Source organism: Suncus etruscus, chromosome 4 (assembly GCF_024139225.1).
Source record: "Suncus etruscus isolate mSunEtr1 chromosome 4, mSunEtr1.pri.cur, whole genome shotgun sequence".
NCBI classification, from domain to species: Eukaryota; Metazoa; Chordata; class Mammalia; order Eulipotyphla; family Soricidae; genus Suncus; species Suncus etruscus.
The window spans coordinates 162,412,343-162,433,743 of NC_064851.1; the positions used below are offsets into that span (position 1 = coordinate 162,412,343).

At 40.4% G+C, this 21,401-nt stretch overlaps 1 protein-coding gene and 1 long non-coding RNA gene across 3 annotated transcripts in view; one reads left to right on the forward strand and one right to left on the reverse strand.

Annotated features, from left to right (window-relative positions):
* PRR16 (proline rich 16) overlaps window positions 1-18,851 on the reverse strand; it is a 301,149-nt gene extending 282,298 nt beyond the window's left edge. The window contains exon 1 of one of the 2 annotated variants that reach the window (XM_049771406.1): window positions 18,756-18,851. The gene's annotated coding sequence lies outside the window, so the exon portion shown is untranslated. The remainder of the gene's footprint in view (window positions 1-18,755) is intronic. The other variant, XM_049771404.1, reaches the window with a different exon arrangement.
* The window catches only part of LOC126006085 (uncharacterized), a 1,493,032-nt gene that overhangs the window by 1,464,250 nt on the left and 7,381 nt on the right, over window positions 1-21,401 (forward strand). The window lies entirely within an intron of this gene.

Sequence of the window (21,401 nt, forward strand, 5' to 3'; positions counted from 1 at the left end):
TTTGGGTCTCATGATTTCATTATTGTTGAATCTATGGTTTGGATATTTAGTTCTTTCCTTTTTTATTTTATTTTTTTTTGTTTTGTTTTCATTTTTTGAGTCACCCCTGGCAGTACTCAGGGGTTACCCTGTGCTCAAAAGTTGCTCCTGAAAGGCAGGGTCAGGGATGCCCGGAATCAAACAGGTTTCCTTCTGGGGTTGGCTGCATGCAAGGCAAATGCCCTCCCACTGTGCTATTGCTCTGGCCCCTCTTTTCTTTTTTAATACCATCATAATATTCCATTGTGTATATGTACCACAGTTTCCTCAGCCATTCATGTGTTGAAGGGCATCTTGGTTGTTTCCAGACCCTGGCTATTGTGAATAGTGCTGTAATAAATATAAGTGAGAGTAAGGGATTTTTGTATTGTATTCTTGTGTTCCTAGGGTATATCCCCAGGAGTGGTATAGCTGGGTCGAATGGGAGCGCAATTTTTCCAGTTTTTGGAGGAATCTCCATATTGCTATCCAAAATGGTTGGACTAGATGGCATTCCCACCAACACTGATTATTCTCATCCTTTGTGATGTGTGCCAGTCTCTGTGGTGTGAGATGGTATCTCATCATTGTTTTGATTTGCATCTCCCTCATGATTAGTGATGAGGAGTATTTTTTCACGTGCCTTTTGGCCATATGTATTTCTTTTTTATCGAAGTGTCTGTCCATTTCTTCTCCCTATTTTTTGATGGGATTAGATGTTTTTTTCTTGTAAAGTTCTGTCAGTGCCCTGTATATTTTGGATATTAGCCCCTTATCTGATGGGTATTGGGTGAATAGTTTCTCCCACATTGTGGGTGGCTCGGGTATCCTGGGTACAATTTCTCTTCAGGTGCAGAAGCTTATCTGCTTACTGTATTCCCATCTGTTAATCTCTGCTTCAACTTGTTTGGAAAGTGCAGTTTCCTCTTTGAAGATGCCTTTACTCTCAATGTCAAGGAGTGTTTTCCATACGTGTTGTTCTATATACCTTATGATATCAGGTCTGATATCAAGGTCTTTGATCCATTTGAATTTTACCTTCATACATGATGTTAACTGGGTGCCTATGTTCACATTTTTGCAAGTGGCTGACCAGTTCTGCCAACACCACTTGTTGAAGAGGTTTTCCCTGCTTCACTTAGAATTTTTTGCTCCTTTGTCTGTCTCCTTTGTAAATATCACAAATTTTTCATAAAAAATCAAGTAAAACTAAATAAATAGAAGAGGTATCTTATTCATTAATTGAAGAACTCAACACTGTAAAGTGGTTGATAATTCTCACACCTATATTACATGTGACCTTTTCTTAGCAGAATTCAAGCAAATATTTTGAGTATACAACTTCAAAATTATAATAAAATATAACATGAAAAAAACCTAGAGTATTTAAAAGCTATCATTAAAGGATAAAATTATCTTTAAAAATCTATTGCTTTTCTTTTAAACTGAAAATTCAACAAACTAAAACAAATAGTAGTTCTAAATTCAATATTATAAAACTGACATTTTTGTATCAATTTAAGCAAATGTAAAGTTGAACAAATAATAGAACAGTAGAACAATAATTCCTGCTTCATTTTCTTGACATTATGTATCCTGACAATCCAATTCACTTAAATATTCCTAATGAATTTGTCAATCAAAGCTTTATGACCAAGTGATAGTATTCCCATACTTTCTGAGGCAATTAAAATAAAATAATAAAATGTTAAAAAACTTGAAGGAAAAATATGTTTCCTGAAGTCTTACATATAAGTAAATACATGTTATGGAGATGATGTGCTATAGGGTTTTCAACTGCATGCATTTGCATCTTAACAGATTTCCAGAATATTAATCACAGATCTAGTCGTTTCCCTACTAAGTTTTGCATACCTCTTCATGCTACACTTACTGTACCAATATATAAAAATTAAAATTTTATTCTAAATGTAATCAATAAAAATATGAACCAAAGCCTTCTTAGCAGCTCATCACTATGTTTGGTTTACAAAGACATATCATGACTTTTCTCAAAGAGAACTTGAACATATTCATAAAGCTATAAACAACAGATGTTTTAAGTACATTAATCCTGTAACACCAGCTTAATATTGGCATTTACTATCATCCAAAACACATCTTCAACAAGCAAATGATAAAAAGCATACCTAATTACATATAAGTACCTTTAATTTTTTCTCCAATATCTTAAACTAAGGACTATTGTATTCTGCAACTTTTAAAAATGCTATTTAAAAATTGATGCTACTACCTAAGATATTTTGAAATCTTTATTGCATAAATACTTTTAAGTATACTCTTTGAAATAAACTAAGAATTACCTTGAAATGCAATCACTTAGTAAATTAATTTAATTTCATTTGAACTTTAAATTAGTAGAGGTGCATTTTCATTTATTTAGAATAAAACAAAATTTATGTACATGACATTATTGTATTCATCATACAACCAATTATATTAAAAACTCATTTCCTCAGTTAAGGAAAGAAAAAACCTCCATCACCTCAAGGAAAAGAAATATTCTGTCAGTGCCAGGTGCAAACAGTAGGGCATCTACCTTGCACATGCTAAACTAAAATGAACTGTGGTTCAATCCCCCAGTGTCCCATATGGTCCACCAAGCCAGGAGTGATTTCTGAATGCATAGTCAGGAGTAACCCCTGAGATCACTGGGTGTGGCCCAAAAAACAAACAGAAAAGAAATATTCTGTCAAAAAATCTATATACTTTTATTAAAGAAACTTAAATTGCCTAATATAACTTCTATTTTGTAATAATATATATTTTCAGTTAAATAAAACATAAGAGAACCACTGATAAACAATTACTTATAACTCCCAAATTATATTTCTTTTCTATTGAAAAAATAAAATCAAAATCATGTATATTTTATCCTATAAAACCTTAACTTGCATCATATAAAATTCTAATTTATAGAGTTGAAGAAAGATAATTTAATAAATCATTGTTTTCTGAAACCTAGACTTTTATATGAAACATATTTATTTACTTTCAGTACTTGCAGAGACGATAACTTAAGAACATTTATGAATCTATCTCATGTTTTAAAGCACAATATGACCAGTAATTGAACTTCATTTGTATCTTGAATAACTCAGGAATATATTGCCTTATTCTTATTGAAGAGATGGTTAATTATTGCATATTTGCTTGTTGGGTTGTATATTTGCTCAACTAGTGTAGGTTAAATATGCCTTAAAGATAAAAAGTACTACTGAGCATAGTACTGGAAGTACTTGCCATAGCTATTAGGCAAGAAAAATATATCAAGGGCATTCAGATTGGTAAGGAAAAACTCAAGCTTTCACTTTTTGCAGATGACTTGATACTATATTTAGAAAACCCTAAACACTCTGCCAAAAAGCTTTTAGAAACAATAGATTCATATAGCAAAGTAGCAGGTTACAACATTAACAAAAAAAAAAAAAAGATAAAAAGAACATAAGTATCTCATTCTAATTTGGTGGTTATATAACTTAATATAGGCAACTATGTGGATAAAAACTAAATGTCAATAAGTGGGTTAACTAAGGCCAGCTTATAATGATGAAACTTATTATCTTTTAAAATGTTTAATGATTCATTGTGATTTAAAATTTTGTTAATTATAGCACCTCAAATTAAAAAAAATTGTTGCACTCTACACCTACCACCAGTGTGAATAAATTATTTTTGGCAGGCTTTTCAGAAACAAATTATAAAGAAACTCTCACCTATACCCTTAATTTTCCAGCATTACAGTGGTTAATCCTTATCAATGAATATTGCAGTCTCCATTTACTGAAATACCAGGAGTGACCCCTATGCCCCCTGAGACATCAATACTACTATTTCCCTATAAAACAATCTCTTTATAATTAAAACACTTTATTTTTCATCTCCAGGTCCTTAATATTAAAAGAAACTTGTTTTCACACACAATTAAGTGGTACTTATTATTCTAAGTTTATTTGACAAGAATTGTCACTCCTGATTTATCTAGGAATTCATTGTATGTTAAACTCCATTAAATGTGTATTTCTTCTATTTATGACATTCTAGCAATAATTGATCAAAAAGAGTGATTTCTAAAATTGCTCCACCAAATACTAGTTTGACAATGAACTCCAAAAAAAGAAAGGTCTTTATTCCAGTAAGTTTAAAATATGATGCCAAATTCAGTGTATTTGGCAAAACATCTGTGTGTAAGAACTTGTATTTCAGTGAAATAATTTAAAAATAAAGAGTCTAGAAGAAATAAAACTGTGTCCAAAACACATGAAGTCTGTTTTTCTTCTTTATGAATTTTTCAGAAAGTTTCATTTCCGGGGCCAGAGCTTTGCGCAGGCATCTGCCTCGCCCGTGCTAGCCTAGGATGGACCACGGCTCCATCTCCCAGCGTCTCATATGGTACCCCAAGCCAGGAGATATTTCTGAGTGCATAGGCAGGAGTAACCCCTTAGTGTCACCAAGTATGGCCCAAAACAAAACAAAGAAACAAAACAAAACACACACACACACACACACACACACACACACACACAAGGCTTCATTTCCATTTCCCTTGCACTTTCCATTTCTGCAGAGTGACACTGTGTTACTTGAACACCAGAGAGAGTGTGGCTGCATATAAAGCTCTTGAGAAGATTCTCCTCTGGAAACCATGTCACTGAGATCACACAAGTGCATAGGCATTGAAGCAAAAATGTTTAAAGAATGTTCCAAAACAACTTAGTTGGGAGAGTTTTGTGTTGCTAAAAAAAAAAAAAAAAAAAAAGCTCTAAGAAATAAATTAAAATTTTGGGGTATTTTAAGTCACCTTAACTAATGCAATAATTAAACTGTAAAATAATTTTAGCAATACAAAAGAACCTGACAAGACTGAAATTATATATACTCAAATATTGAAAATATTGAAAACTCTATAGTCATGCTCTCTCACCTAAAAGTGTGTGTCAAACAATGTTAATTTTTTTAAATTAAATTTATATTCAAGACTAGTCTGCAACAAGCACAACTATAAAGGAACAGGGCAATATAAGAGTCAAATAAGGTCCTTCCTCATAATATATACATTATGGCTACATCTAAAATTTTGTCCAATGGGTAATAAACTCATTTAGAAATGTTAATTTTGGGGTTGGTGTGGTGTCGCAGAGCAGTAAGGCAACTGCCTTGCCAGCGCTAGCCTAGGACAAACTGCGCTTCGATCCGCTGGAGTCCCATATGGTCTGATATCAAGGTCTTTAATCCATTTGGATTTTACCTTCATACATGATGTTAACTGGGGGTCTATGTTCGCTTTTTTGCAAGTGGCTAACCAGTTCTGCCAGCATCACTTATTGAAGAGGTTTTCCCTGCTCCACTTAGGATTTCTTGCTCCCTTGTCAAAAATTTTTGACCTTGATATCAGACCTGATACCATAAGGTATATAGAGCAACAGGTAGGTAAAACACTTCATGACATTGAGACTAAAAGCATCTTCAAGGAGGAAACTGCACTTTCCAAACAAGTGGAAGCAGAGATCAACAGATGGGAATACATTAAGCAGAGAAGCTTCTGCACCTCAAAAGAAATAGTGCCCAGGATACAAAAGCCACCCACTGAGTGGGAGAAACTATTCACCCAATACCCATCAGATAAGGGGCTAATCTCCAAAATATACAGGGCACTGACAGAACTTTACAAGAAAAAAACATCTAATCCCATAAAAAAAAATGGGGAGAAGAAATGAACAGACTTTGATAAAACGAAATACAAATGGCCAAAAGGCACATGAAAAAAATGCTCCTCATCACTGATCATCAGGGAGATGCAAATCAAAACAATGATGAGATACCATCTCACACCACAGAGACTGGCACACATCACAAAGAATGAGAACAATAGATGCTGGCGGGGATGTGGAGAGAAAGGAACTCTTATCCACTGCTGGTGGGAATGCTGTCTAGTCCAACCTCTATGGAAAGCGATAGGGAGATTTCTCCAAAAACTAGTAATTGAGCTCCCATACGATCCAGCTATACCACTCCTTGGAATATACCCTAGGAACACAAGAATACAATACAAAAACCCCTTCCTCACACCTATGTTTATCGCAGCACTATTCACAATAGCCAGGCTCTGGAAACAACCAAGATGCCCTTCACCAGACGAATGGCTAAAGAAAATGTGGTACATATACACAATGGAATATTATGCAGCCATCAGGAAAGATGAAGTCATGAAATTTTCCTATACATGGATGTACATGGAATCTATCATGCTGAGTGAAATAAGTCAGAGGGAGGGAGGGAGAGAGAGAGAGAGAGAGAGAGAGAGAGAGAGAGAGAGAGAGAGAGAGAGACAGAATAGTCTCACTCATCTATGGGTTTTAAAAAAATAAATAAAAGTCATCTTTGCAACAATCCTCAGAGACAATGAGAGGAGGGCTGGAACTTCCAGATCACTTCATGAAGCTCACCACAAAGAGTGGTGAGTGCAGTTATAGAAATAACTACACTGAGAACTACAATAACCATGTGAATAAATGAGGGAACTGGAAAGCCTGTCTAGAGTACAGGTGGGGGTGGGTTGTGATGGAGGGAGATTTGGGACATTGGTGGTGGGAATATTGCACTGGTGAAGGGGGGTGTTCTTTACATGACTGAAACCTAATCACAATCATATTTATAATTAAGATGTTTAAATAAATAAAAAATATACTAAAAGAAAAGAAATCACCTAGCTTTATATTATATTGAAAGTTTAAGTCAACAATTTGATTTATTAATTAAGTTATAAACTTATTTGTCCTTGGGCCATACCTGATTGTGCTCATGACTAACTCATGGCTCTGTGATCAGAGTCACTACTCTAGGAATTTGATAAATTCAAGAAAATGAGACAACATAGGTGAGGCCCCAACTTTAATCTCTAGGACCACTGACTCCCTCTCCTAAATAATATTGGGTACTGCTCCACTAGCCTCTGAGCACAGGCCCAGAATACCAAGGTATTATTCCAGAATCTCCAAGCCTAACCATGTAATTGATGGCCCCTATATAAGAAGAACAGGAAAATAAATAAATCAAAAAAAAAAAAACCACTGCCTCTAGAAACAGATGTTGTGTTTTTTTGAAGCCACAAAAAGCTGGCTAAAACCTTACTCTTGGATCTGTACTCAGAGACATATGCAGTGCTGGAAAATGAACTCAGGTCAGCCACATGCAGGGTAAATGCCCTGCCACCTGAATTTATCTCTACTACCCAAAAAAGTATAAATAATTTTAAAGGGCCAGAATATGGATAAAGTTTTCCCAAAGAAGGAACACTGAAGGGAACAGACAAAGAAAAAGCTGCAATAAGATCACAGGCTATTCTTCCAACCAAATGAGGAAAGTGCTCTTAAAAAGACTGTGAAGTGCTTCTAGTTGATTAAATAAGATTAGAGCAGAAATTTGATTATCTGATGAAAGGACTTATAGTCACTGACAATCTAGACAGAGGAAGTTTTCATGTCATAGTGAGGAGTAGACGTAAGAAGGGGTGGGGAGATGTTCCACACAAGACACAAGGGAGACAAAGTTGATAGCAAGAACTGGACCCACACAGAATGAATTAAGACATTTTTAAAAAGTGGGGTCAAGAATGTTCTTCTGTAGTATATATTTTCACTTGCATACTCCTACTAATTGTTAAGCAGTAATGCAGAACTTTTTGAGTCTGAGAGAAAGGGAAGGATGTAGTTGTGATTCTCTTGAATAAATAAGGAACTCTTAGTTCCAAGGGGGAATGAGTGGCTTTTAGCCCTTAACTCCCTTACTAAGCATCACTTGGAATGAATCCTTAATTTTTAGTTCATCAGATAACAAAAATGAGGCTTTTATATCGTTGGGTATAAGTTGAAATGGTTCGCAAAACAAACAAACAAACAATAAAAAACAGCATTTAAAAGAACATGATACCATCAACTTTTCCCAGGTAGACTGGTCCAGGCTAAGAACTCTGGGGCCTTCTCAGAATAGGTGAGAACAGATTCTCCTTTCTGCCTGAAGGCAGAGCAATCCGCACTCACTCCTGAAGTTCTCCAGTAATAGACAGGGCTCAACAAATGAGGTGCCCACCACCTCATTAAACTGACAAGCCAGTGAATTGTTCCATACTATACCACTTGGGCTACGGGGCTGCATACTTCCCAGTTTCCTAATACTGTCAGCCCAGTAGGATCATAGAAAAGCCTTGTTTTTTTGTTTTGGGGCCTCATCTGCCAGTGCTCAAGGACTACTCCTGACTCTGCACTCAGGAAGCGCTCCTGACAGGCTCGCAGGACCATATGGGATGCCAGAGATGGAACCCATGTTGGCTGCATGCAAGGCAAATGCCCTACCCACTGAGATCACAGCAAATCTTATGGGAAATTTTTACAATAATCTATCAAGTGTATTGTGATTAAACAATAGCAATGAAGGCTCAACAAGAACTAACCAGCACAGTTGATTCTCAGACAATGTTCACACCAGTGTAAGCTATAATTATCACCAATTGAATCTTCTTGCTCTATGGTTTAATAATTCCATTTGCCTTGAGTTGTAACAAATGATGCAAAGTAAACTTGTGCCTGCAATGACGCGGCCTGGCTGGGGGAGTAGGTGGGAAACTGGGAGCACTGGAGGAGTGACGATCATACAGGTGGTGGGTTCAATATTGGAACTCTTAATGCCTGAAACTACTATATTATGAACAACTTTTTAAATCAGAGCATCATAATAAAAAACACTTTATTAACTCTTTTCATGAAATGCAATCATATATAATAGTATCATAAATAAGTTTTTCAAAAAATATAAAAATAACAATGACTTTTCTTCCATATTGAGTTGCTACTATTGGCACTATTTGGATATATGTGATTAAAAATACAATTGATTAGTAAAATTTTAAAAAGAGTAAGATTTTCAGACTCAAACATACGGGGGTGGGGGCAGAGAGAGATAGTACAGAGGTAGGGCATTTGTCTTGCACAGGACCAACCCAGAACAGGTATAGGTTCTATTCCCAGCATCCCACATGGACCCCATGCCTGCCAGGAGTTATTTCTGAGCACAGAGCTAGGAGTAACCCTGAGCGCTGTCGAGTGTTCCCCATCCCCCAAAAATAAATAAGGGGATGATAATTAACTTTAAACAGGAGGAAAACAAGGATCAAGAAGGATTGTAACCTGGGACCAGAGCAATAGGACAGAGGTAGGGCATTTGCCTTACACCTGGTTGACCTGGGACAGACCCAGGTTTTATTTCCAGCATCCCAGATGGTCCCCTGATTTTGCCAGATTTCTGAGTGCAGAAGTAATTTCTGAGTGCTGCCGCCAGGTGTGGCTCAAAAACAAATGAACAGAGCAAAAAGTTTTGAAACCTGGTGGGTGTGCAGTGACTGAGACTGCCTGGATGGTCTGTGTGTTTCTCAATGAAGAGAAGACAGAGATAAATTCAAGTGACAAATATGGGACTGCTGGACCGCAGGTTGGCAGGCTGGGTTTGTTCATCTGACATTTTAAGTACCAGGAGGATGCTGTGTGATCTCTTAAGCAGGGGAGTGGCCTGAAGAAAGCAGTGCATTAGGGAGATTAATCTGGCAGTGTGTAGTGAGTGAACTGGCAGAGGAGAAAGAAAAACAGAGATTAGCTCAAGGGCTATTAAAACATCATCCATGAAATTAATGGCATGGGGATTAGAGAGGTGGCAGGGAAGGAAGAAAGCTGCTGATGCAAATTCCCCTTTGTAGCAAGAATCTGTAGGCTTTATCAATGGTTCTGTGCTCCTGTTCTATCACGTACTGTGCTTGCATAGGCCTTACCTCTCCATCAAAAATATCAAAATATCCGCTTTCAACAGTGAACAAGGAAGTTTCCAATGCCAAGGGGAAGGTACGCATTGCTCACTAGTTTATTTCTGTTGCCTAGCACATTTTCCTGCTCTCATAAGCATTTAATATATGTTTGGAGAATAAGTGAATAGATGCTGAGGAATGTCAAAGAAACTAAAAATATAAACAAGGAAATGCAAGGAAGACCAAAAGAGGGGAGCAAAGGAAAAGATAAGAGCAAAGTAACAGATTAAGTACAGGAGATGGCTGAGTACAGAAAAGTAGAGTTGTCACTGACAAGACTAAAATACAGAAAAGTAAATATCTGAGAAGGAAAAAAGTAGAGTCCAGCCCAATCACTTCTTCTCTCTCTCTCTCTCTCTCTCTCTCTTAGCCAAGTAAGATGCAAATTTCTGTATCCACAGAGCTTTAGAAATAACAGTCATCTCAAAGGGTGATGGAGGCTTCCAATAAGTTTCTCAGCTTCTGGCATACGTGAGCACCTTCATCATTTCTACGGCACCAGCAGCACAGAGCCTTGAGTAAACACTGAGCATTGTCAGGTAGCTCCCAAGCAAAAACAAAAGAAAATCTTTTTCTTCTTTTTCGGGGGGAAGGGAGATACTCCTAAGTGGTGCTCAGGTGACTTGGGGGTCATTTCCAGGAATTTTTGGTCAACTAAACATGCCAGAAATTCAAGCAAAGGGGACCGGAGAGATAGCATGGAGGTAAGGTGTTTGCCTTTCATGCAGAAGGACGGTGGTTTGAATCCAGGCATCCCATAGGGTCCCCTGTGCCTGCCAGGGGCGATTTATGAGCATAGAGCTAGGAGTAACCCCTGAGCACTGCCGGATGTGACCCCCCCAAAAAAAAAATTCAAGCAAAGGCCTGAGAATGCAGTACCACTGGGGCCCTATGAAGCTTGAAGCTAAGGACTTCTTTTCTCCTCTTGGTACTTTCAGGGTCATCCCCTGCAGTTCAGTGGTGGAACATATTGTGTCAGTGTTCAGATTTTGGTCCTCAATCCTGTTTAGCTTATACCTTGGATCCTTAAATCATCTTATCAGTTCGGGGAACGTTTTGAAAAAGCCACAGCGCTTTGATTTCAATGCCTGGTCACCAACACTCAATTTAGCCTAACACTAAAATCGTATTTCTCATTAATAAGTGAAGTGAAATTGACAAGTGATTGAGTCTTGACTGTCTTTATTTTCTTATCTGTGAAAGAGAGAAACAATTCCTTTGACTTATCTGTTTGAGGTTTAGAGAATTCACAAAAAATAATTATAGTTCCAGGCAGAGAGCTAAATATAAGTCTTGAATGTTTTATTGTATGGACAGTCATATTTATTTATTTTATTTTATTTTATTTATTTTATTTTATTTTTGGTTTTTCGGGCCACACCCGTTAGATGCTCAGGGATTACTCCTGGCTAAGTGCTCAGAAATTGCCCCTGGCCTGGGGGGACCATATGGGATACCAGGGGATTGAACCGCCTTCCTTCCTTGGCTAGCGCTTGCAAGGCAGACTCCTTACCTCTAGCGCCACCTCGCCGACCCCAGACAGTCATATTTTAAATGATTGTCTTAATCATAAAATAGGAATAATCAAAATATACAACATTAATAGAATGTAAAAAGAGTTAAAAGAGACTTAAAAAGTTACAATCCAGTTTATTGAATGTCTTATTCAACATAGATAACATTGCTGTATTTTATGTTAAAAGATATTCATACAAAAAATATAGCAAAACAATTAATGTTATTTCTGTAAGGCACTAAGAATTATTTCTATTTTCCTTACTATTTTTGTATTTTTTAGCAATATGCATATGTTAAGCTACTACTTTTTTTTTTTTTTTTGGTTTTTGGGCCACACCCGGCAGTGCTCAGGGGTTACTCCTGGCTGTCTGCTCAGAAATAGCTCCTGGCAGGCACGGGGGACCATATGGGACACCAGGATTCGAACCAACCACCTTTGGTCCTGGATCGGCTGCTTGCAAGGCAAACGCCTCTGTGCTATCTCTCCGGGCCCATTAAGCTACTTCTGAAAAAATACAACTACATTATTTCTTTAAAGAACTAGTAACATCAGAAGTTTAGTTGTGGATGAAGGTATAAATGAAAAAGAGAGGGATTTCAGAGTAGTAAAAAAAACAGCATAATGACCCTAATGTACATGTCATTCACTCTATTTTTGTCCAAGCACATAAAATGTACAACACCAAGGCTGGAGCAATAGCGCAGCAGTAGGGCTTTTGCCTCTACACAGCTGACCCAGCAGGAGCCTGGGTTCAATCCCTGGCATCCCATATAGTCCCCAAGCCAGGATCGATTTCTGATTGCATAGCCAGAAGTAACCCCTGAGGTTCACTGGTTGTGGCCCAAAACAAACAAACAAACAAACAAACAAACAAAAATGTACAACACTAAAAGTGAAATAATTTATAATATTAACTATTGGTGCTACACTACCAACCTTGAAGATGGATGGAAATGGTAGAAAAATTTCTAAAAACACTTACAGATTTTCTGTATAATTGAGAAGTGTCATTTTCAATGTATGTAAAAATTGGATATTCTATCACTTAAGTTCATTTTCCACCATTTTTCCCAGTCCCCACCCTATCCAGCCACCAGCCTGCCTCTATGACTGACACTTTTTTTCCTTCTTTTTCTCTTTTCTTATTCTTTCACCTTCTTCTTCTTTCTCTCCCTTTCCCATTTTTTTCTTCTAGGTACCATGGCTTGAATATTATTACTGAACGGGTATCATGCACATCACTTTACCACCTGTCAGCACACAGTTCTTCTCCAGAGTGATCATTTCCAACTACTTATTGTCATATTGGAACTAACTACATTTCCACTCATTTCTATTGTCTCTTGGTATTATTCTCATACTATATAATATATACACATAGTATATCCTGCAAATGAGTGCATTCTATGTCTTTCTCTTTCACTCTGCCAAAATAATATTTTACAAAGGGGCTGGCCCAATTTACAAACTCACCAATAAGAGCATTTCTTTTTCCTCCACATATGCAAGAATACTTACTATTTCTAGGTTTTTGGGTTTTGATATAGGTCTAAGATACTATATCATAGTGTAATTTTTTTTTTTCATTTCAACCATTGTGTTGCATGAGGAAAATAGGATTTCACCTTTTCTTGTGGTTGAATGATATTACATTGGGTAAATACAAAGTGTCAGTTATCCACTCCTCTATTGTTAGGCAGTTAGGTTATTTCCATAGCATAGCCAAAGATCTAACATAAGGTTCAATAATACATTTAAGTTTTAAAAAGAAAAATATACTATTTCTCTTTATTAGTCTTGTATTTCAGCCTATGAAGGTTATATACATTCAATCATAACTGAATCAGCAGTCTATTTAATTTTTATTTCTTTAATTCTGAAAAACTGCCATGAAATTATTCATAAAGAGGCTCTAAAGAAGGTTCCACAGATTAATTTATTTGGGAAAATATGTTTTAGTCCAACTTGCATTTTCCTCTCTCTTCTTACTTTTTGATTTAAACATCTGAGGTGCTCAGAATGGCAAGAGAAGCAAAACATAATCCTGTTAACAATGAACCTATTACATTGATTTTATTATCTATTGCTTCACAATTGCCTGAAGCACATGGCCTATTTATTACTTTAGGTTCCTGGAATTTCTTATCAGTTAATTCTCTGAGTATTGAATGCTTCTAATGCTTTAGAAACAGACAGTGAAGATGGATATTGGCTATCTTTATGTTCTCAGAACCATTCAAATCTTTCAGCACATGCTACGCCTCATGCTTACGAAAATCAAAACTGAAGAAAAATTTTTGCATTTGGGAAATAAACTTTAATTTAGGGAAGCAGACTGTTGTATGAGAGTACAACTATTAGTACACTCTAATGTGCCATGAAACTCCATTTATTCACCATTTCAGAATTTCCCAAATACTCCAATACTCCAAAGATTATTCTTTATAATTTGCTCAAGTAATTAGTTTTATAATAAATACATCTACCAAATAAGATAAACTTGGAAGGATATCTTGGAGCAATAAAGTACAAGACTTAAAGTGAGTAAACTTTTAAAAATAGGAAAAAACATTTTATTTATCTGTGGTGCCTTCACTTGGAGTAGAGGTAAAGCAAGCTCTTGGGGACCATGTGCTGCTGGGGTTTGAACCCCATTCTGATGCTTAAGGTGTATATGCTTAGTCCAATGAACAATTTTTCTGAGTTCCTAGGAGGCAAGTATTTTGTTTATTTTTATTTTGTTTTGTTTTTATTTCCTGGCCTCACTCAAAAATGCTCAGGGATTATACCTGACATGTCACTCAAAAATTACTGTGGGGCTAGTTGGTAGGGCATTTGCCTTGCAACGTGGTGTGGCCCAAAAACCAAAAACAAACAAACAAACAAACAAAATATGCTCAAAAGAATCACTCTATATCATCAACACACTGGCACCTTTTCCATCCTTGCCTAATGAGTGGTTCTAAGACACAAACAGAACAACAACAAAATCATTTTACAAATATCTCCAATCTGTTCTACCTAGATGTGGCATCACATATGTAAGACAATAGTCCATTTATGTTTCTTGTGATAATCCATATAAATTAGTAAGTTTCTTTTTATCTATCTTATATCTTTAGGATCTTCTTTTCTTTTTTATGGCCTACCATACAACTAAATGCATAGCAAGTTCTGCTTTACAAATCTGCACTTCTCTTTTTTTCTGTCTTTCTCTGTCTTTCTGTCTCTTTCTCTCTGTCTCTCTGTCTATCTCTGCCTCTGTCTCTGTGTATGTCTCTCTCTTACACACACACACACACACACACACACACACACACACACACACACACAGCAGTCCTCATGGCTTATTCCTAGTTCTAATATGCACAGGCACTCCTGGCAGGCTTGGGAACTATATGGGTATCAAACTGGGTTGACCTGCCCTACCCACTGTAATACTGAGCCAGCCCCTCCTTGTATGACTCCTCCCCCTTTCTCCCACCCTCCCTCCCTTCTTTCTTTCTTTCCTTCCCATTTTTTTAGAATCAAACAATCCTATCTCATCAATTCGTTCCCACTCACCCCATAGCAATTAAGTAAAACTTTCTTTACATACAGTTGTTCAAAGACAGTATAAATGCACCCCAAACTGATCTTTTCAGCTCTCTAAGAGCAATAGCTCCAATTTATTTATCTTGGCAATAACAAAAAGAGAATATGGTAGTTCATCCATAGTAGTTACAAAATTATCCATTATTTAACTTTATAAAGCTTTTTCACTTATAGAATAAAAGATCTACATTATTTCTAAAAAGTTGTTTTACTATATCAAGGAGGAAAATAAAGCTGCTTTTAGATTTTCTAAAAATCATATTCTTTCAGATATATAATGATTCAAACTATCATATGTAAATGTATAGGCTAAATAATAATAATCAATAAAAGGAATGATCCAAGTAACTGAGTTTAATTATTAATTATCAAAGAACTTTGCATAGCTCTCATTATGTTCAAATCTTTCTCACTAGTCTAATTTTCAGATGAATGTTTAGAAAACTTTTAAAATGAAAGCGATTCTAAAATAAATCCCAAATAATAGCATAAGTTATAAGTATAGCTGTCTCTGAATTTATGTGAAGTTAATGACAAAACATTTTAAAAAGGAATAGAACATTTTCATTACAATTTATAAAGCAGAAAAATAATACCATATGGTCATTGATAAAGTGATACATCATAACAACTGTGTGTTTTATTGAATTTAAGTTAATTAGGCTCTTTGTTAATTTTCATAAAAACATATTACGATCAAAAAGCAGTGCATTGCCAAGAAAGGAAACAAGATTCTAAATATAACAGTTAATATCTAACATATGCCAATTATAAATGCCCAGAACACTGAATGTAATATTCGATAAATTAGTAGCAACATTTATGTCACAGTGAAGATCACCAGTCTTTCAAACTTAAGAGTCTTCGGTTTCTCCTCCACTCAAAAATTATATCAAAGATATATTTAGCTGCATGTACAGAATTCTCTTTAAAAGATAAATGCTGGACAACTGCAAGATGTTATGGGTTAAACATACCCTATAAATATTTAGTTCTCAAAATAACTCTCACTTACTATATAAATGGCCAGTGTTTGGAGATGTCAGCCATAATATATACAACTGAGTGTGCAAACTTACAGTGATCCAGCCACACAGGGGTAATTCATTAATAATCACATCCTATCATTATTCACAAATTTCACTCAGGGGGCGAATGTGTAAAATCTTAACCAAATAGGTCCTGGTAGCCAATCACAGCTTCTAAAGCACAGTGAAAATTTTATTTTCGAATCTACCGAAAAGCCACATCTTTTCATTAACTTGGCTGCACATTATCCAGCGCATATTACACAATGCTTTTCTAGTCTTTATATAAACGACATGTTTTTCCCTTAAAAACCCTCAAGTCAATGAAGACACAGAAAGAGTGAGGAGAGAGATACACAAATTCACTGATTTATTTCTCTGAAATTCTACACAAGAAACACAAGAGGTAAAAGTTTCACTATAGATATACCTGGTCTTGGACTGCTTACGGAATAATGATGCAAAAAGTAGGCCAATGCACAGTTTCTTCTTTTTTCTGCCTAAACGGAATGAAATGATGCAACAAAACCTAAGAATTATGCACCCGTAGCTGCAGAGCTTTGATAGACAGCCTTTCTGCTAATTCTTGCTAAAACAGTAAATACATTTCTCTACTGCTGAAGCTTTCTCAGAGCTCCCACCTTAGAAACCTCCATGAATATAAAACACTTCTTCCAAAAGAAACATGCCCACATTTGTTCATTTTTTAAAGCGCCATAATGTTTCAGATGAAAACACAGGCTGCCAAGGATGTCAAATACAAGAATAACAAAGACAACCAACAGCATCTTTAGACTTGAATTTCAATGTATAACCTCGCCATCTGTCAGCCAGTTGTGAAGCAAAGATCCCAGAGAACCCTTGCCAGCACCAGGAAGTTTTAAGCCTCACATCTGTCATCGTTATCAGTGTCCGCTCGCTCTCAGGACCTCAGTGGACATTCTGGAGTGGCCCAAGCCATTGCATTTGCCGCTGGCAACTGGATAGGTAAACGGGCCATTTTAACCCACATTTTGCAACTGGAAACCCAGGTGGATATCTACTGGTGGAGTAAGGGTCAAGATAAGGAAGGGGCAGAAGGCTGAGGGATTCTGTCTTCTTTCCTCACTTTTGGATTAGAAATGGAAAGGAAGGTTTCTCTACAGACCACCCAACAGCCCTTAATCTCCTCCCCCTTGGCTTTAGAGTCAGGAGTCTCACTTTGGACCTGGGCTCCATTCCACCCCTTTCTGCATTTGCCACCTCCACCTCCCAAGGCACTCAGCTGAGCTGGGACCACTACTGGGACCGCAGACTCCTAGATCCAGATCGCAATGAATTCCGCAGCAGGCAGGGACTTCACCACTAACTCCTCTCTGCAAAAGGCCACCAGCCCTGCCTGGGAGGGGAAGCCCTCTACTCCTCCCCCCATTTCTACCATCACAGCCCCCGCCTCCGCCTGGAGCACAGCCCTAGTTTCAGCAGCCTCAGCCCTTATTCTGCCGCCTCCACTGCTTCCTAGGCCGATTCGGGCTCTCTTGGAGTCTTGGAGTGCTAGAGGGAGGGAGGTGGTAGGGTGTCGTGGAAGGAAGGCGAGAGGGAGCAGGAAAGAGCCCCAAGAGCTGAGTTACCAAAAGGCCAAGAACGCAAGTGGCCTGTGACCATGTTCTACATGTACTACGCAGAGAGAGAGAGAGAGAGAGAGAGAGAGAGAGAGAGACAGAGACAGAGACAGAGACAGAGAGAGAGAGAGAGAGAGAGAGAGAGAGAGAGAGAGAGAGAGAGAGAGAGAGAGAGAGAGATGCGCGCGCGTTCCCCAGGCTCAATGCCAAGTACCACAAGATTGAAGGCAAGAAGGTGACTGGATGGAGTGTGTGTGTGTGTGTGTGTGTGTGTGTGTGTGTGTGTGTGTTTGTGTGTGTGTAGGGCGGTTGGTGTCCGGGAGGCCCGGAATGACAGGGCACAGAAAAGGGAAGGCACAAGATGCGTTCCCCACTATCCAAGTGCCAAAGTCTGGGAGCCAGTCGCTTCCCAGGACTGGACTCTGCAGTCCACCGCGCGCCTCTTGAGCATCCCAGAGACGATGCCCAGAAAGCGCTGGAGCAGGCGAAGGAGCACTTCTCCCTCTCCCTCGGACCTGGCCGGCGCCAAGTCATTCGCCCGCTCCGGCGCTTTGCAAGGGCTGCGGGGGGGGGGGGGGGTGCCCGGCCAGGATCGACTGGCACCAGGGGCTCAGGGACGGCTGGCCTGGAAGGACAGGGCCGGCTCCTCGCCTGTCCCTCCACCGACACACCCCCAAACCTCCCCTCCCGGGTGCCCCCCGTCTGCCCAGGCGCGCACCCGGGTCTCTCCCACTCGATCCAAACACTAGTTGATTTCTCGCCGATCGGAAACAAACGAAGAAGAAGAAGAAGAAGAAGAAGAAGAAGAAGAAGAAGAAGAAGAAGAAGAAGAAGAAGAAGAAGAAGAAGAAGAAGAAGAAGAAGAAGAAGAAGAAGAAGAAAGAAGAAGAAGAAGAAGAAGAAGAAGAAGAAGAAGAAGAAGAAGAAGAAGAAGAAGAAGAAGAAGAAGAAGAAGAAGAAGAAGAAGAAGAAGAAGAAGAAGAAGAAGAAGAAGAAGAAGAAGAGAAGGGAAAGTGCGAGAACTGAACTCCGCGGCGGAGTCGCCGGGGCAGGAGAGTTTGGGGACCCAGAGGTGCGCCCGGGGAGCGGGATCCCCGAGTCCCAGCAGGGCCGCCCGCGCTCACCTCCTTGAGCTCCCGGGCCACGTCCTTGAGGTCGCCCAGGACCAGCTCCAGGTCCTCCACGATGGTCCTGATCTGCTCCTTCACCTGCGTCCGGGCGGCGGCCGAGGACGAGCAGGGGGTCCCCCGGGCCGGGCCGGACATGCTTCGGGCGAGGAGGCAGCTCAGCGCCCCCGCACCCCCATCCCGGGCGCCCGCCGCGGGCAGCGTCCATCCGCGGCCCCCGACCAGCCGCTCGCGGGGCGCCGAGCTGCAGCCGGCCGAGCAGCGCGCCTGCGCCCCCGCCAACGCCAACGCCGCCGCCGCCGCCGCCCCGCGCGCGCGCCGCGCCCCCCGCCTGCGCGCCCCCCCGCGCCCGGCGCTCGGGGCCCCCCGGGTCGGGCCCCGAAGCCCAGCCCTGCTCCGGCTGCCCGGCCCGGCGCCCCCCGCACGCCCCGGCCCGCGGCGCGCAGCGGCTCACCTCGCGCCCGGGTCCCCGGGTGCGCGCTCGGGGCCGGGTGGACACGGGCGCGCTTGGGGCTCCGGACTTGCTGCGCGCTTGGACACCCCGGGGGCCTGGAGTGTCCGGCGAGGGATCGCCCGCTCGAACGCGCGTGTTCGTTCCCACTCGGGCGGGGACAGACAGACAGACAGACAGACAGAGACGGAGAGACACGGCGAGAGACGTGCCGGGAAGCGACCCCGCGCGCGCCTCCCCAAAGTGCGACCCGAGTTATGGAAAGAAACCGGGAGCCTGATCCTGAGGATGCCGCAAAGCTAATAGCGGATTTAGTCAACTGAAGTTCCTTGCCAAAAAAAAGTAGACACACACACACACACACACACACACACACACACACACCCCACTCCCCACCCCACCCCACCCCAGTTATGGAAACCAGGATCCTAATCCTAAGGATGCCGCAAAGCTAAATAGCGGATTTAATCAACTGAAGTTGCTTGCCAAAAAAGTAGACACACACACACACACACACACACACACACCCCACTCCCCACCCCACCCCACCCCAGTTATGGAAACCAGGAGCCTAATCCTAAGGATGCCGCAAAGCTAAATAGCGGATTTAGTCAACTGAAGTTGCTTGCCAAAAAAGTAGACACACACACACACACACACACACACACACACACCCCACTCCCCACCCCACCCCAGTTATGGAAACCAGGAGCCTAATCCTAAGGATGCCGCAAAGCTAAATAGCGGATTTAATCAACTGAAGTTGCTTGCCAAAAAAGTAGACACACACACACACACACACACACACACACACACACCCCACTCCCCACCCCACCCCACCCCAGTTATGGAAACCAGGAGCCTAATCCTAAGGATGCCGCAAAGCTAAATAGCGGATTTAGTCAACTGAAGTTGCTTGCCAAAAAAGTAGACACACACACACACACACACACACACACACACACACACACACCCCACTCCCCACCCCACCCCACCCCAGTTATGGAAACCAGGAGCCTAATCCTAAGGATGCCGCAAAGCTAAATAGCGGATTTAGTCAACTGAAGTTCCTTGCCAAAAAAAAGTAGACACACACACACACACACACACACACACACACACACACACACACACACCCCACTCCCCACCCCACCCCAGTTATGGAAACCAGGAGCCTAATCCTAAGGATGCCGCAAAGCTAAATAGCGGATTTAATCAACTGAAGTTGCTTGCCAAAAAAGTAGACACACACACACACACACACACACACACACACACACACACACCCCACTCCCCACCCCACCCCACCCCAGTTATGGAAACCAGGAGCCTAATCCTAAGGATGCCGCAAAGCTAAATAGCAGATTTAGTCAACTGAAGTTGCTTGCCAAAAAAGTAGACACACACACACACACACACACACACACACACACACACACACACACACACACCCCACTCCCCACCCCACCCCACCTCAGTTATGGAAACCAGGAGCCTAATCCTAAGGATGCCGCAAAGCTAAATAGCGGATTTAGTCAACTGAAGTTCCTTGCCAAAAAAGTAGACACACACACACACACACACACACACACACACACACACACACACACACACACCACTCCCCAACCCACCCCAGGCTGGTCTGAGTCATGGGGACTATAATTTTCTGGGACAACTCCAGTCTGTTTGTCTTGTTTGTTTGTTTGTTTTGCACGTTCTCCTTCCACCCTCCCTGACCTTTGCAGACTGGGATGTCTGTTTGGGATTGGGGGGAGGAGGAACAGTCGCCCCAGCTGGATTGCATTTTAGGGAAATTGAAAGAGTTTGGTCCTAACTTTTTCCCTCCAGTCCTCTGCGTGCCTATGTGAGCGCACACACATCCACATGAAATCAGTTGCTACAAATAACTTTGAGACTGTTGTGTCTCAAGAAGCCAGGAGAAGAGTTAATAGGAAATCCCCCAGTTTTATTCTCAGTAGGCGGCTTCCATTCTCATTAGCTAGAGTTTTAATTTCCTTCCAGCAAAACCCATGGGCTATTAGCTACTGGCCTGACAGACTGGCTCCGCTTTATTTTCCCTCCCTCAACTCTAACTCCACATCTCTCTCTCTCTCTCTCTCTCTCTCTCTCTCTTTTTTTTAAATTTAAACAACTTTATTACACACATGATTGTGTTTGGGTTTCAGTCATGG